Source organism: Lactuca serriola, chromosome 7 (genome assembly GCF_051521515.1).
Source record: "Lactuca serriola cultivar US96UC23 chromosome 7, Lser_US96UC23_V15, whole genome shotgun sequence".
Taxonomy (NCBI): Eukaryota; Viridiplantae; Streptophyta; class Magnoliopsida; order Asterales; family Asteraceae; genus Lactuca; species Lactuca serriola.
Window position 1 is genome coordinate 111,933,719 of NC_136414.1, and position 16,206 is coordinate 111,949,924.

At 37.3% G+C, this 16,206-nt stretch overlaps 1 pseudogene; it reads left to right on the forward strand.

Annotated features, from left to right (window-relative positions):
* Positions 1 to 1,529: 1,529 nt before the first annotated feature.
* LOC145064298 (uncharacterized) lies at positions 1,530 to 9,217 on the forward strand (annotated as a pseudogene).
* Positions 9,218 to 16,206: the final 6,989 nt, after the last annotated feature.

Sequence of the window (16,206 nt, forward strand, 5' to 3'; positions counted from 1 at the left end):
TGGTGCAGGAGGTGGTACCCAAACCCAAAACCAGGAAGGTAATCAGGGACACTAGAAGGAGTGTTCCTATAAAGACTTTATGAACGCAAAACCCACATTCTTCGATGACACAGGGGGTGTCATTGCTCTAACTCGGTGGTTAGAGAAAATCGAATCTATCTTCGAGATCTGTGCCTGTTCAGAATCCGACAAGGTGAAATTCGCCGCCTGCACGTTCACTGATAAAGCTCTGGCTTGGTGGAACGGCCGAGTCAAATCCCTAACTTTACCTATAGCAAATGCTATGGGTTGGGAAGTTATGAAGGAACTTCTATTCGCAGAATACTGCCCTCGGGGCGAAATACAAAAGCTGGAGAATGAACTCTGGAACCAGAAGATGAAGGGTTCCGATATCGCCGCCTACACATCCAGATTCGATGACCTGGCATTACTCTGTCCAGGAATGGTTACCCCAGAGAGTAAGAAGGTTGAGAGGTTTATCTGGGGATTGACCCAGCCAACCAAAAGGAATGTTTTAGCTGCGAAACTGGATACCTATGACAGCGCCAAATGCCTAGCGCAAACCTTGATCGACCATAGCGATGACCCAGAGGAAGCTGCCACCACTCCTGAGCCGACAGAGAAGAGTGGTGAGAAAAGAAAGTTTTGGAAGAAGAAGAAAAAGAGTCAGTCTTCCCCGGAGTCCTCGAAGAAACAACAGATAGTGGTAGTCCACGCTGCCACTACCCCTGCTGCTGTTTCTGTTATCGGTTCCTCAGCCTAAGCACCTATCACCGGATATGTTGATCCATGCATGGATCATGAAAGCCCAAAATGTGATGGATTAGTGATTACTAGTGGGCTAGAAGGTGGTTTGGGCTCAATGGTTGGGTTGTGCATGGTAACCCACAAATTGAATTAGGGTTGCATGAAGACTAGGGCAACATTTTTAAGGCTTCATAAGTGCTAAAAACGTTACTATTTGCTTCATAAAGCCTCCTAGCCGTTTTTGACACTCTTTGGTGGATTAGGGTTACACTTTAATGCTTATGATGACTCCTTAATGCTTCTTATGGCTCCTTAATGAAGCATAGCCATTTTTTTTTCATTCACAAGTCTCATGGACGTTTTTTTTGTGTTCTTTCAAGAGTTACCTTAATTTCTATTTACTAGTTTTAATGAATAATTGGTTGGTTGGCTTGTAACCACCAAATTTGTAATAAAGGCTTCATATAAAGCCAAATTATGCATGGAAAAAGTAATAGACGAATTTTTAATCAAAGAACCCTTTTGTTCACTTTGAATTATTGTTATAATTCACAAATTATCTTGTTAGGACGTGTTCTTGACTTGATACGAACTCAATCCAATAGGTCTTGGATTGTTTTCACCGGTATACAACTTAATAGGTCTTGAGTTGTTACTAATCTATCCATTTCTTTCCATTCATATATCATTTGTGGTTACTATTCTCTTTTAATTTACCTAAACACTACCCTACTCACCAAATCAAGCCCATACACGCATCATAAGTGGTATCAGAGCGCATAATGGATTTTGATGATCCGGAGTTCCTACAAAATCTTCGTGAAGCATTAAGAAACATCCAAGAAGGTGGAAATCGAAGGCAACCCCGCCGTGGTGAACATAGGGTTGTGGAAGAATTCAAGGTGTCTGAATTGCCTGAATTTGTTGGTGGAACTGATCCTGAACGCTACTTGGAGTGGGAAAGGAAGATTGAAAGAATGTTCGAGTTCAAAGAAGTGGATGATGAAAAAAGCTGCAAGTATGCCATTCTCAAGCTAAGTGGTGGTGCTTCATTGTGGTTTGAAGGGCTTAAGGCCAAGAGAACCCGTGAAGGCAAAGAAAAAATTTGTTCTTGGCTTTCTCTAAAACGAAAGCTAAGAAAGAGATATGTTCCTTCTACTCATAGAATTGCCACTTACAAGAAGATTGCTGATTTGAGGCAAGGAAAAATGAGTGTTGGAGAATACATTGATGAATTTGAGAAGTTGTCCTTGATGGGGGATATTGAAGAAATTGAAGAACAAAAAATGACTCGTTTTCTAAAAGGGTTGAACTACAACATTGCCAATGTTGTGGAGTTATATCCTTATGCTGATTTTGGAACTCTTTGTGGTTTGTGTTTGAAGTTGGAGGGGCAGGCCAAAGCACGTTATGGTGGGAGTTCAAGTTCAAGTCTCGAAAGTCCCAAGTCAAAGTCGTGGTCCAAGCCCGAGTCTAGCAATAGACAAAATTCTGTTTCTACTCCTTCTGGTTCTAGTAGTGTTCCCGTTGCTCCTAAACTTACTAGTGGTACCAAAGAAACTAGTTTGGCGAAAATTAGATGTTTCAAGTGTCAAGGTTTTGGTCATTACCAAAATGCTTGTCCAAACAAAAGGGTGGTGACTTTAAGGGAGGCCATTGAATGTCGTGAAGAGTTGGAGGAAGAAGAGAGGTTGGCGGGTATTTTTTATGATACACAACAAGAAGAGGAAGAAGAGGAGGAGGTAGAGTATGAAGCACCGGTGTATGATACAGTTTTGGTGCTTAGAACCCTTAAAACTCAAGGGGTTCAAACCGTGGCTGATATGGATCAACGAGACCAATTGTTTCACACCAAATGTTTGGTTAGAAACAAGTGGTGTAGTTTGATTATTGATGGTGGAAGTTGTACTAATGTTGCTTCTAATGAAATGGTGATCAAATTGGGTTTGTCTACTACAAACCACCCAAAACCATATGTTCTTCATTGGTTGGATGATGGAAGCAAAATAAAGGTGACAAAACAGGTTAGAGTTGGTCTAACCATGGGGTCTTATGAAGATGAAGTGTTGTGTGATGTTATTCCTATGGATGCATGTCATATTTTGTTGGGGCGTCCTTGGCAATTTGATAGGGACGTGTTACATAGAGGGAGGAGCAATGAATATGAGTTGAAACACAATAATAAAAAAATTGTGTTAAAACCCATGTCCCCAACGGCCATAAGGTCCATGAATTCTAAACAAGTAAAAAAACCTAATCTTTCTATGTTTGCTTGTGAAAGGGAGGTGGAGCAAGTTCTTGACAAAGGTGATGTTATCTACATGCTTGTGGCCAAAGAGCATGCAAAGGTGGAGAAGATGGTGCATGGAGAAAACGCTATTGCTGATTTGCTTTTGGAGTTTCAAGATGTGTTTCCAAGCGAATTACCACCGGGTTTGCCTCCAATCCGTGGTATCGAACACCAAATTGACCTTATTCCGGGTGCTCCTTTGCCCAATAAAGCCGCCTATAGATGTAATCCGGAGGTGACAAAAGAGCTGCAAAAACAAATTGATGAACTCATGAAAATGGGTTATGTTCGTGAAAGCCTAAGTCCTTGTGCTGTTCCAGTTTTGTTGGTTCCAAAAAAAGATGGTTCTTGGAGGATGTGTGTTGATAGTAGGGCCGTTAATAACATCACCATAAAATACCGATTTCCTATTCCTAGAATTGATGATTTGTTGGACGAGTTGCATGGTTCTATTGTGTTCTCAAAAATTGATTTGAGAAGTGGTTACCATCAAATTCGTATGCGTGAAGGGGATGAATGGAAAACAGCCTTTAAAACTAAACATGGCTTGTATGAATGGACCGTGATGCCTTTCGGTCTAACTAACGCACCTAGCACTTTCATGCGACTAATGAATGAAGTGCTAAAATCTTTTTGGGCAGGTTTGTGGTTGTGTACCTTGATGATATCTTGGTATATAGCAAGAGCTTGGAGGATCATTTGGTGCACTTAAAACAGGTTTTCGAGACGCTTAGAGCTCAAAAACTCTATGGGAAGCAAGAAAAATGTTCATTTTTGGTGGAAGAAGTGGCATTTTTGGGTTTTGTGGTGTCAAGAAATGGCGTGTCCGTGGACCCATCCAAAACTGAAGCAATCAAGTCATGGCCTATTCCTACTAATATTTCTGAAGTTAGATCATTTCATGGTCTTGCTTCTTTCTATAGAAGATTTGTTCGTGATTTTAGCACCATTGCAAGTCCCATAACAGGTTGTTTGAAGAAAGGAGTCTTTGCATGGGGAGAAGAAGCTCAAAAGGCATTTGAGAAACTCAAGGCATTGTTGTGTGATGCTCCTATTTTGGCTCTTCCTGATTTTTCTCAACCATTTGAAGTGGAGTGTGATGCAAGTGGAGTTGGTATTGGGGCTGTTTTGATCCAATCCAAACGTCCTATTGCTTATTTTTCTGAAAAGTTGGGTGGTGCTCGTTTGAATTATTGCACTTATGATAAGGAGTTTTATGCTATTGTCCGTGCTTTAGATCATTGGAGTCATTATTTGCGTGCAAATCATTTTATTTTGCATTCTGATCATGAATCCTTAAAGTACATCAATGGGCAACAAAAGTTGAGCACAAGACATGCAAAGTGGGTGGAGTTCTTGCAATCCTTTCATTTCTCATGCAAATACAAGGATGGTAGAAGCAATGTGGTGGCTGATGCACTCTCGAGGCGTTACTCGTTGTTGGTGACTTTGGATGTTCGTTTCTTGGGATTTGAAACTCTAAAGGACCATTATCAATCTGATATGGACTTTGGAGATATGTTTTTGAAATGTGCAGGTGGTCCTAATGGTGAATTTGTGATTCAAGATGGCTTTCTATTCAAAGGCAATCGCCTTTGTGTCCCAAAACATGCAATACGGGAGTTGTTGATTCGTGAAGCTCATGGCGGTGGTTTGGCTGGTCATTTTGGCATTACCAAAACTTTGCAGGTGCTTAAAGAACATTTCTTTTGGCCGAAGATGTTGGGGGATGTAACCAACATAGTGGGCAAGTGTGTTACATGTCATATGGCAAAAACAACTTTCAAGCATGGTGTTTACACTCCTTTGCCGGTTCCTATTCGTCCTTGGGAAGATGTGTCCATGGATTTCATTATGGCTTTGCCTAGAACTCAAAGGGGGAAGGATTCCATTATGGTGGTGGTGGATAGGTTTTCAAAAATGGCTCACTTTGTGCCATGTCATAAAACAAATGATGCCTCTAACGTGGCTGATTTGTACTTTAAAGAGGTGGTTCGTTTGCATGGTATTCCTAAAACAATTGTTTCTGATAGGGATTCCAAGTTTCTAAGTTACTTTTGGAACACTTTGTGGAGGAAAGTCGGTACTAAGTTACTTTTTAGTACATCCCATCATCCACAAACGGATGGGCAAACGGAGGTGACTAATAGAACTTTGGGTGCTTTGTTGAGAGGGTTGGTTAGCAAAACTCAAAAAGATTGGGACATCAAACTTGCACATGCTGAATTTGCCTATAATCGTTCTCCTACTTATGCTACAGGTCACTCTCCTTTTGAGGTGGTGTATGGTGTGAATCCTTACATGCCTTTGGATTTGATTCCATTGCCAAAGGATGAATTGGTTCACAAGGATGCTAATGACAAGTTGAAGGCTATGATGAAACTACACCAACAAGTTCGTGAGAAGATTGAAGCCGTGAATGAGTTGTACAAACAGAAGTCCAACAAGCATAGGAAACCACGTGTCTTTCAAGATGGTGACTTGGTGTGGGTGTATATGAGGAAAGAACGTTTTCCTAACAAAAGGAAAAACAAGTTGATGCCAAGAGCTGAAGGTCCTTACAGAGTGGTGTCACGTGTCAATGATAATGCTTATAAGGTAGATTTGGGAGGAGACCATGGAGTGCATGCTACCTTTAATGTGGGAGATCTTTTACCTTATCTTGATGATGATGGACTTGATGAATTGAGGTCAATTCCTTTCAAAGGGGGAGGGGATGATCCATGCATGGATCATGAAAGCCCAAAATGTGATGGATTAGTGATTACTAGTGGGCTAGAAGGTGGTTTGGGCTCAATGGTTGGGTTGTGCATGGTAACCCACAAATTGAATTAGGGTTGCATGAAGACTACTAGGGCAACATTTCTAAGGCTTCATAAGTGCTAAAAACATTACTATTTGCTTCATAAATCCTCCTAGCCCTTTTTGACACTCTTTGGTCGATTAGGGTTACACTTTAATGCTTATGATGACTCCTTAATGCTTCTTATGGCTCCTTAATGAAGCATAGCCGTTTTTTTTTCATTCACAAGTCTCATGGACGTTTTTTTTTGTGTTCTTCCAAGAGTTACCTTAATTTCTATTTACTAGTTTTAATGAATAATTGGTTGGTTGGCTTGTAACCACCAAATTTGTAATAAAGGCTTCATATAAAGCCAAATTATGCATGGAAAAAGTGTTACACGAATTTTAATCAAAGAACCATTATTTTCACTTTGAATTATTGTTATAATTCTCAAATTATCTTGTCGGGACGTGTTCTTGACTTGATACGAACTCAATCCAATAGGTCTTGGATTGTTTTCATCGGTATACAACTTAATAGGTCTTGAGTTGTTACTAATCTATCTATTTCTTTCCATTCACATATCATTTGTGGTTGCTATTCTCTCTTAATTTACCTAAACACTACCCCACTCACTAAATCAAGCCCATACACGCATCAGTTATGAGAGGGTTTTCAAAGGATTCCAAAGATTTTCAAACTTGTTTTACAAACTGACATCAAGTCGTAAATTTCTTATGTGTAAAGGTTTTCCAAAGTTTTCATCAAAGTTTTCTTCTATGCTTTTACTTTGTTAAATGCATGCCTGTATTTGTATAGTTATATAAATAATGTTTAAAGGACTTAGGAAGGCTAGTTCACCCTATTTCCTTTTCCTCGTTGGGATGTGGCCTGGTGGGTATCGGTTATCCGTCCGAAGGTCGTTTAAACATTAGTTATATATCATGTATACATATATAGACATAAAGGTTTCCATCGACCAGTTCATTTCCCTTGGGTAGCAAGGGCATCCTTCCATTCATCATTCATAGATCTTTCATTAAATGCATGCCTGTATTTGTATAGTTATATAAATAATGTTTAAAAGGCTTAGGAAGGCTAGTTCGCCCTATTTCCTTTTCCTCGTTGGGATGTGTTCTGGTGGGTATCGGTTATCCGCCCGAAGGTCATTTAAACATTAGTTATATATCATGTATACATATATGGACATAAAAGCTCTCTCTCTCTCTCTCTCTCTCTCTCTCTCTCTCTCTCTCTTTCTCTCAGCCAGTGCATCGCCTTGGGTAGTAAAGGCCTCCCTCTATTATTCATGTTTCTGGAACCCTAGTAACTATTATAGGATTAGTTAGGAGACTCTATCTCTATCTCTATCTCTGTCTGTGTCTCTGTCTCTATCTCTATCTCTATCTCTACCTCTCTCTTTTACTTTAGAATGTGACACACTATTTCCCTCTACGACACTTCATTGCGCCAACGTCGTGTAACCAGAGTCTCCGGGAAGGAGAGCGAACATCATATGTATAGATCTATACAGGACTGACACTCCCACACCCTGACTACTAGCTACAGTCCGCGCCGGTAAGGCCCATGGGTGACATAATGCCACTACCTCTACTGCCACTACATCTACACGTGACCTGGAGGGTCATCGGATACTCTATCGTCGATCAGCATGGTTACATACGAGTTCACATTCACCCTTTGTTTTAGACCTTGCTAGCTGTATCGTTCATTATATACTGTATGGGGTTTGTGTTTCTTTGTTTTAGACCTTGCTAACTGTATCGTTCATTTGATACTGTCTAGGGTCTGTGTTTCTTTGTTTTAGACCTTGCTAGCCGTATCGTTCATTTGATACCGTCTGGGGTCTGTGTTTCCTTTTGTTAGACTGAGCTAGGTGTATCATTCATTCGATACTCTCCTGGAGTCTATGATTTCTTTTGCCTTAGTCAGCAGTATAACTGCTGAGGCATATGTTATTTTTCCCTTAGTATCTTCACTTTGATTTTCTCATTACTCTTTTAAAGTCAATTATGTATTTGGTAATGATAGTAATTTGGGGAAAACTACTCCTTAAAACATAAATCAGTCGGGTCTTGGTAGAAGACTGTTTTTATTTAGAAAATATAGGATTTTCTGGAAAGGACGCTAATACACCGTAGATTCTAAACTACTATTTTTCATAAAGTTATTTTGAATAAAAATGCGTATTTATACAAATGACACTAAATACTTATGGACTCACCAGCATTATAAAATGCTGATACTCGCTTTCAAAATAACTTGTATTCTCAGGTCAGCGATAGACAGGTACATCCCAGGAGCTTTGTTAAGACAGCCTAGTACCGAGCTGCATCTATGCTATGTTTTGTAATTACTTTGATATTACTATAACATGTAACCGATGTAAAATTATTACTATTAATGCAATGGTTGTACTTTGATTACTATACTGCATATGTCGTGATACTTGACATGACATCATCCACCCCAGAACGTTTCCGCCGTTCCGGTTTTGGGGTGTGACACTATGCAATTTAGCAAAGCTTTGATGAGCATTGTTTAATTCTTGAGTTCCACAATAGAAGTAGTCTTCGCAATTTAGCAAAGCTTTGGTGAGCATTTCTTTATTCTTTAGTTCCACAATAGAAGTCTATGCAATTTAAGCAAAGCTTTGACGAGAATTGTTTCATTCTTGAGTTCCACAGAAGAAGTCTATGCAATTTAGCAAAGCTTCAATGAGCATTGTTTCATTCTTTTTTTTTTGAAAAGAGCCAAAGCTCGGCAAACTTTATTAAAAAGAATAAAAGAATACAAATACAAATAAAATAAAGAACAACCCAAAAACTCTACACAATCCAACCTATCCATAACCAACTTCCTAACCATTTTTTAACCCCCTCAATAATCCTCCAAATACCCCAAAAAACCTTAAAATTCATAAGACTACACCAAGGACTTATTGAATGTGGGAAAAAAGGTAACTTCATCCCCTTGCAATATTTATGCCACCTATCAACATTATGACCAAAGCAAGGGGTAAGGCCCTTAAAAAAACCCACAGTCCAAAAGTGAAGACTTAAAAACCAAATCCATAAAGGTCCAATCCCAAACATACTAAAACCAAAAATAATGAACCAAAAAACATAAGAAACATTAAACAAATTCCACTGCAGAACATTCACGAGGTCAATCCAGCATCTTCTTCTTTCTATCAGCTCTTGTATCCACTCTTTGTTGATCCATCTTATATCCTTTATCATCACAATATAACTCCTCAAAATGAACCTCCTGCTATACGCAATCCCAAATTCAACAAGCTTGACAATCAGCAGCGATATGATCATCCTGCAGTCAAAAAACAAGAAACAGAGGGAACACCAATACCATCATAAAATCAGAACCAGTTGTAGACTAGACATGGCATCAATCACATGTCTAGGATTTTCCATTTGAATATTCTCAATTAAGATCATATCCAAATACAAAATCCAAAAGGTACAAATCACATGATTCAAGAGCAAGCTCTTTAACCAGTGAATTAGTCCGTCAATTCCTTGATAACCGTCAAGCATTGTTTCATTCTTGAGTTCCACAATATAAGTCTATGCAATTTAAGCAAAGCTTTGATGAGCATTGTTTGATTCTTGAGTTCCACAATAGAAGTCTATGCAATTTAGCAAAGCTTTCATGAGCATTGCTTCATTCTTGGGTTCCACATTAGAAGTTTATGCAATTTAGCAAAGCATTGATGAGCATTGTTTAGCTCTTTAGTTGCACAATAGAAGTAGTCTTTGAAATTTAGCAAAGCTTTGATGAGCATTGTTTAATTCTTGAGTTCCACAATAAAAGTGTATACAATCTAAACAAAGCTTTGATGAGCATTGTTTCATTCTTCAGTTCCACATTAGAAGTCTATGCAATTTAGCAAAGTTTTGATGAGCATTGTTTAATTCTTGAGTTCCACAATAGAAGTAGTCCTCGCAATTTAGCAAAGCTTTGAAGAGCATTTCATTATGTTTGAGTTCCACAATAGATGTCTATGCACTTTAAACAAAGCTTTGATGAGCATTGTTTCATTCTTGAGTTCCACAATATAAGTGTACGTGTAACAACCCGAAGTTGTTCATCGCCGAAAACCCATTCTACCCGTATAACTCGCCGTATATCGAAACGTTCCGATGTCGTTTTTGGGTTAAGTTAATCGAACTTATATGTTTAATTGATGCTATTGAGTGTCCAAACCCCTTAGGAACTCATGAAATTAGCCCAAAATAGTTATTTCAAAAATTTTAGAAACGTTCCCGTCTAGTAACGAAAACTTAATCGGGTGCGACCAAAAGCCCCTCAAGCATGAGTATAAACTCATTTTCAACATGTTAGAAAGCCATATACCTTCACCAAAAGCCTTGGAATAAATCATAGAACCAACTAAAAATGGTTTAAGGGCCTTAAACATATATTTTGAGGGACAAATGAGAGTTTACGGCCAAGGCTTATGCTTGGGCCGTAAACTCCATAATATGGGGAGCAAACTCAATGTAAAGTGTTAAAAAGCCACTTTAACACCCCTAAAGCCTTAGAGTAAATTCTAGAAGTGCATACAAACAAGTTTTAGACCTTTAATCATAATAAATCTCACCCTAGGAGAGTTCACGGCCATGAGGGGGGTCTCATGGGCCGTAAACTCCAAAAACACATCAAAAGTCCCTTAAAAATTCATGTGATTGATTTGGAAGCATTAAAACACTTATTCAAGGGTGCATAGGAGTTTACGGATGTAAGCTCCATGCTAAGGCCGTAAACTCCCTTAAGTGGTCTTATTTGATGAATTTAATCAATTCCAAGCCTTAAATCAAACCCTAGAAATTTCCCCCTAAGTGTTTCAAGCCAATTTGCACCATAAACCACCCCACCATGAGTTTACGGCTGTAAACTCATGGGGAATGGGTGTTATAGGCCGAAAACTCTTGTAAGAGTTTACTCTTGAAGAGTAAACTCCATTTCCCGGTCATTCAAGTCCTTAAACGCCACCCGGGTCCCTCCAAACTCTTGCAATGGGGTGTTTCCACGACTAAAAGTGTTTTTCCCTAACAATTAAATAATCTAAGTCCTAATTAGATACAAATGTGTATCTTTGCATTATACTTAGGAACCTCGTGCGTTTGCAAGCCCCAAACCAACGTTTAGCATCCTAAATCGTCACGTTTCTCGTCCGGTGAGTTCATACCCCTACGTTTTTTCCGTGTTTTTCAATGTTTTCAGGGGGGGGGGGGAATACAAGCAAACTATAACTGTTTTCAAAACATAACATTGATGTGTTTCAAATAATATCTGGCAAATTTATAAACACTTTTACTCTTTATGTATTATGCTGAGCATAAGGGATGATTTATCAACTACAACTAAATGGATTTTAGTTAAGAAAATAACCAAACTAATCAAATTATTATGGGAATAATTTGGGTTTTTTTTTTAGTTCTCGGTTTATCATCTATTGATATGTGTATAAAGTTATTAGGTAAACTATGTCTGATTCAGTTTATCTCTGTATCATTTGAATGTATTGCCAGATAGTTTCATTGTATGTATCTATATTCACTGTATTATGTTTCATAATCTTTTGTATGTTTGATATCGTATGAGAACCATGTGAATAGTTTAGTACTAGTTTGTGAGTTAGTCACTACCCTTTATGGATGATCAGTAAATCCTCCCCGGAAGTGTAACCAGAGTCTCCTGGAGGGAGAGTGAGGAATTTGTGAATAGATCTATTCGGGACTGACAATCCCACACCTTAACTGCTAGCTACAGTTAGGCGGGCACGCCTGGGGTGACAAATTCTGGATATCGTCCGACGTCTGACAATCGTCAAGGAGGTCTCGTTGTCGTATCAGCATGGTTACCCGACTCACAATATGTATTAATATAAGTTTATTCACGACTTTGGTTTTGAATTTGATTTTATATCAATCTTTTATCCTTAGATCTTATATCTAGTTCGGGACAGTAATCCCATGGTTTTAGTCTATAGGGTTCATATCTAGTCCGGGATAGTGATCCCATGATTTTATCAAACTATCTTATATCTAGTTCGGGATAGTAATCCCATGGTTTTTAACAAACTATTTTGTATCTAGTCCGGGATGGTAGTCCCATGGTTTTCAGTCTATATTTTCAAGTATATCAAACTATCTTGTATCTAGTTTGGGATGTTAGTCCCAAGGTTTTCGAACTACTTTCTATCTACAGTTCGTGTATATTAAAGTATTTTATATCCAATTCGGGATAGTAATCCTATGATTCTCAATATATAGTTTTGTGTGTTAAACTATACTCTGTGTTATTCAATCAGTCTTGCATTTAGGAAAATATGGGATTTTCCTGGGGTAACATATAACGCATAATTGAACTGGTAATGAAAGATAACTAAACTGTTTTACATAAGAAAATATGGGTTTTTCTTGGTTAACAAACCTTTTCGGAAAACTAAAGGAAACTGGTACATTTTCAAAAAACAAACATCTTATGAACTCACCAGCTTTATGCTGATTTTCAAACCGCTTGTATTCTCAGGTCCACGTTAGACAGGTACCCGACGATATCTTTTGGAGAAGATGGAGTGCTCAGAAGACTCGTCTCAACTTTTGTTCATATGATATATATATAACACTTGTACAATTTACTTTTGAAACAAATGTAAACTTTCAAATATATGTAATGTAATGGTTGTTTACTGTGATTACTATGTACATTGGATTTGATACTCAACGTGGAGTTAACCCCGGAAATGTTTCCGCCTTTGGTTTTCGGGGTGTGACAGTACGCAATTTAAGCAAAGCTTGATGAGCATTGTTTCATTCTTGAATTCCACATTAGAAGTCTATGCAATTTAGCAAAGTTTTGATGAGCATTGTTTAATTCTTGAATTCCATAACAGAACTAGTCTTTGTAATTTAGCAAAGCTTTGATGAGCATTGTTTAATTCCTGAGTTCAACAGTAGTAGTCTACACAATTTAAGCAATGCTTTGATGAGCATTGTTCCATTCTTGAGTTCCACATTAGAAATCTATGCAATTTGGCAAAGGTTTGATGAGCATTGTTTAGTTCTCTAGTTCCACAATAGAAGTAGTCTTCGCAATTTAGCAAAGCTTTGATGAGAATTTCTTTATTCTTGAGTTCCACAATAGAAGTGTATGCAATTTAAGGAAAGCTTTGACAAACATTATTTGATTTTTGAGTTCCACAATATAAGTCTACGCGATTTAAGCAAAACATTGATGAGCATTATTTAGTTCTTCGAGTTCCACAATAGAAGTAGTCTTTTCAATTTAGCAAAGCTTTGATGAGAATTCTTTAAGTCTTGAGTTCCACAATAGAAGTGTATGTAATTTATGCAAAGCTTTGATGACCATTGTTTCATTCTTGAGTTCCACATTAGAAGTCTATGCAATTTAGCAAAGCTATGATATGCATTGTTTATTGAGTTTCACAATAGAAGTAGTCTTCGCAATTTAGCAAAGCTTTGATGAGAATCGTTTAATTCTTGAGTTCCACAATAGAAGTCTATGCAATTTAAGCAAAGCATTGATTAGAATTATTTCATTCTTTAATTCCACGTTATAAGTCTATGCAATTTGGCAAAGCTTTGATAACCATTGTTTAATTCTTGAGTACCTCAATAAAAGTCGTCTTTGCAATTTAGCAAAGCTTTGAAGAGCATTGTTTACTTCTTGAGTCCCACAATAGAAGTCTATACAATTGAAGCAAAGCTCTGATGATCATTGTTTCATTATTGAGTTCCACATTAGAAGTCTTTGCAATCTAGCAAAGATTTGATGAGTGTTGTTTAATTCTTGAGTTCCATAATAGAAATAGTCTTTGCAATTTAGCAAAGCTTTGATGAGCATTGTTTAATTCTTATGTTCCTCAACAGAAGTCTATGCAATTTAAGCAATGCTTTGATGAGCATCGTTTCATTCTTGGGTTCCACAATAGAATTCTATGCAATTTAAGCAAAGCTTTGATGAGCATTGTCTGATTCTTGAGTTTCACAATAGAATTCTATGCAATTTAGCAAAGCTTTCAAGAGCATTGTTTCATTCTTGGGTTCCACATTAGTTGTCTATGCAATTTAGCAAAGCATTGATGAGCATTGTTTAGTTCTTGAGTTCCACAATAGAAGTAGTCTTGGCATTTTAGCAAAGCTTTGATGAGCATTGTTTAATTCTTTAGTTCCACAATAGAAGTGTATGTAATTTAAACAAAGCTTTGATGAGCATTGTTTAATTCTAGAGTTCCACAATAGAAGTGTATGTAATTTAAACAAAGATTTGATGAGCATTGTTTCATTCTTGAGTTCCACATTAGAAGTCTATGCAATTTAGCAAAGTTTTGATAAACATTGTTTAATTCTTGAGTTCCACAATAGAAGTAGTCCTCGCAGTTTAGCAAAGCTTTTATGAGCATTTCTTTATGCATGAGTTCCAGAATTGAAGTCTATGCACTTTAAGCAAAGCTTTGATGAGCATTGTTTCATTCTTGAGTTCCACATTATAAGTCTATGCAATTTAGCAAAGCTTTGATGAGCATTGTTTAATTCTTGAGTTCCACAATAGAAGTAGTCTTCGCAATTTAGCAAAAACTTTGGTGAGCATTTCTTTATTCTTGAGTTCCACAATAGAAGTCTATGCAATTTAAGCAAAGCTTTGACGATAATTGTTTCCTTCTTGAGTTCCACATAAGAAGTCTATGCAATTTAGCAAAGCTTTAATGATCATCGTTTCATTCTTGAGTTCAACAATTTAAGTCAATGCAATTTAAGCAAAGTTTGGACGAGCATTGTTTGATTCTTGACTTCCACAATAGAAGTCTATGCAATTTTGCAAAGCTTTCGTGAGCATCGTTTCATTCTTGCGTTCCACATTAGAAGTTTATGCAATTTAGCAAAGCATTGATGAGCATTGTTTAGCTCTTTAGTTCCACAATAGAAGTAGTCTTTTCAATTTAGCAAAGCTTTGATGAGCATTGTTTAACTCTTGAGTTCCACAATAAAAGTGTATGCAATCTAAACAAAGCTTTTAAGAGCATTGTTTCATTTTGAGTGCCACATTAGTCTATGCAATTTAGCAAAGTTTTGATGAGCATTGTTTAATTCTTATGTTCCTCAATAGAAGTCTATGCAATTTAAGCAATGCTTTGATGAGCATCGTTTCATTCTTGGGTTCCACAATAGAAGTCTATGCAATTTAAGCAAAGCTTTGATGAGCATTGTTTGATTCTTGAGTTGCACAATAGAATTCTATGCAATTTAGCAAAGCTTTCAAGAGATTGTTTCATTCTTGGGTTCCACATTAGTTGTCTATGCAATTTAGCAAAGCATTGATGAGCATTGTTTAGTTCTTGAGTTCCACAATAGAAGTAGTCTTGGCATTTTAGCAAAGCTTTGATGAGCATTGTTTAATTCTTTAGTTCCACAATAGAAGTGTGTGTAATTTAAACAAAGCTTTGATGAGCATTGTTTAATTCTTGAGTTCCACAATAGAAGTGTATGTAATTTAAACAAAGCTTTGATGAGCATTGTTTCGTTCTTGAGTTCCACATTAGAAGTCTATGCAATTTAGCAAAGTTTTGATAAACATTGTTTAATTCTTGAGTTCCACAATAGAAGTAGTCCGTGCAATTTAGCAAAGCTTTTATGAGCATTTCTTTATGCTTGAGTTCCACAATAGAAGTCTATGCACTTTAAGCAAAGCTTTGATGAGCATTGTTTCATTCTTGATTTCCACATTATAAGTCTATGCAATTTAGCAAAGCTTTGATGAGCATTGTATAATTCTTGAGTTCCACAATAGAAGTAGTCTTCGCAATTTAGCAAAACTTTGGTGAGCATTTCTTTATTCTTGAGTTTCACAGTAGAAGTCTATGCAACTTAAGCAAAGCTTTGACGATAATTGTTTCCTTCTTGAGTTCCACATAAGAAGTCTATGCAGTTTAGCAAAGCTTTAATAAGCATCGTTTCATTCTTGAGTTCCACAATATGATTCAATGCAATTTAAGCAAAGCTTGGATAAGCGTTGTTTGATTCTTGAGTTCCACTATAGAAGTTTATGCAATTTCGCAAAGCTTTCATGAGCATTGTTTCATTCTTGGGTTCCACATTAGAAGTTTATGCAATTTAGCAAAGCATTGATGAGCATTGTTTAGCTCTTTAGTTCCACAATAGAAGAAGTATTTGCAATTTAGCAAAGCTTTAATGAGCATTGTTTACCTGTTGAGTTCCACAATAAAAGTGTTTGCAATCTAAACAAGGCTTTGAAGAGCATTGTTTCCTTCTTGAGTTCCACATTAGAAGTCTATGCAATTTAGCAAAGTTTTGATGAG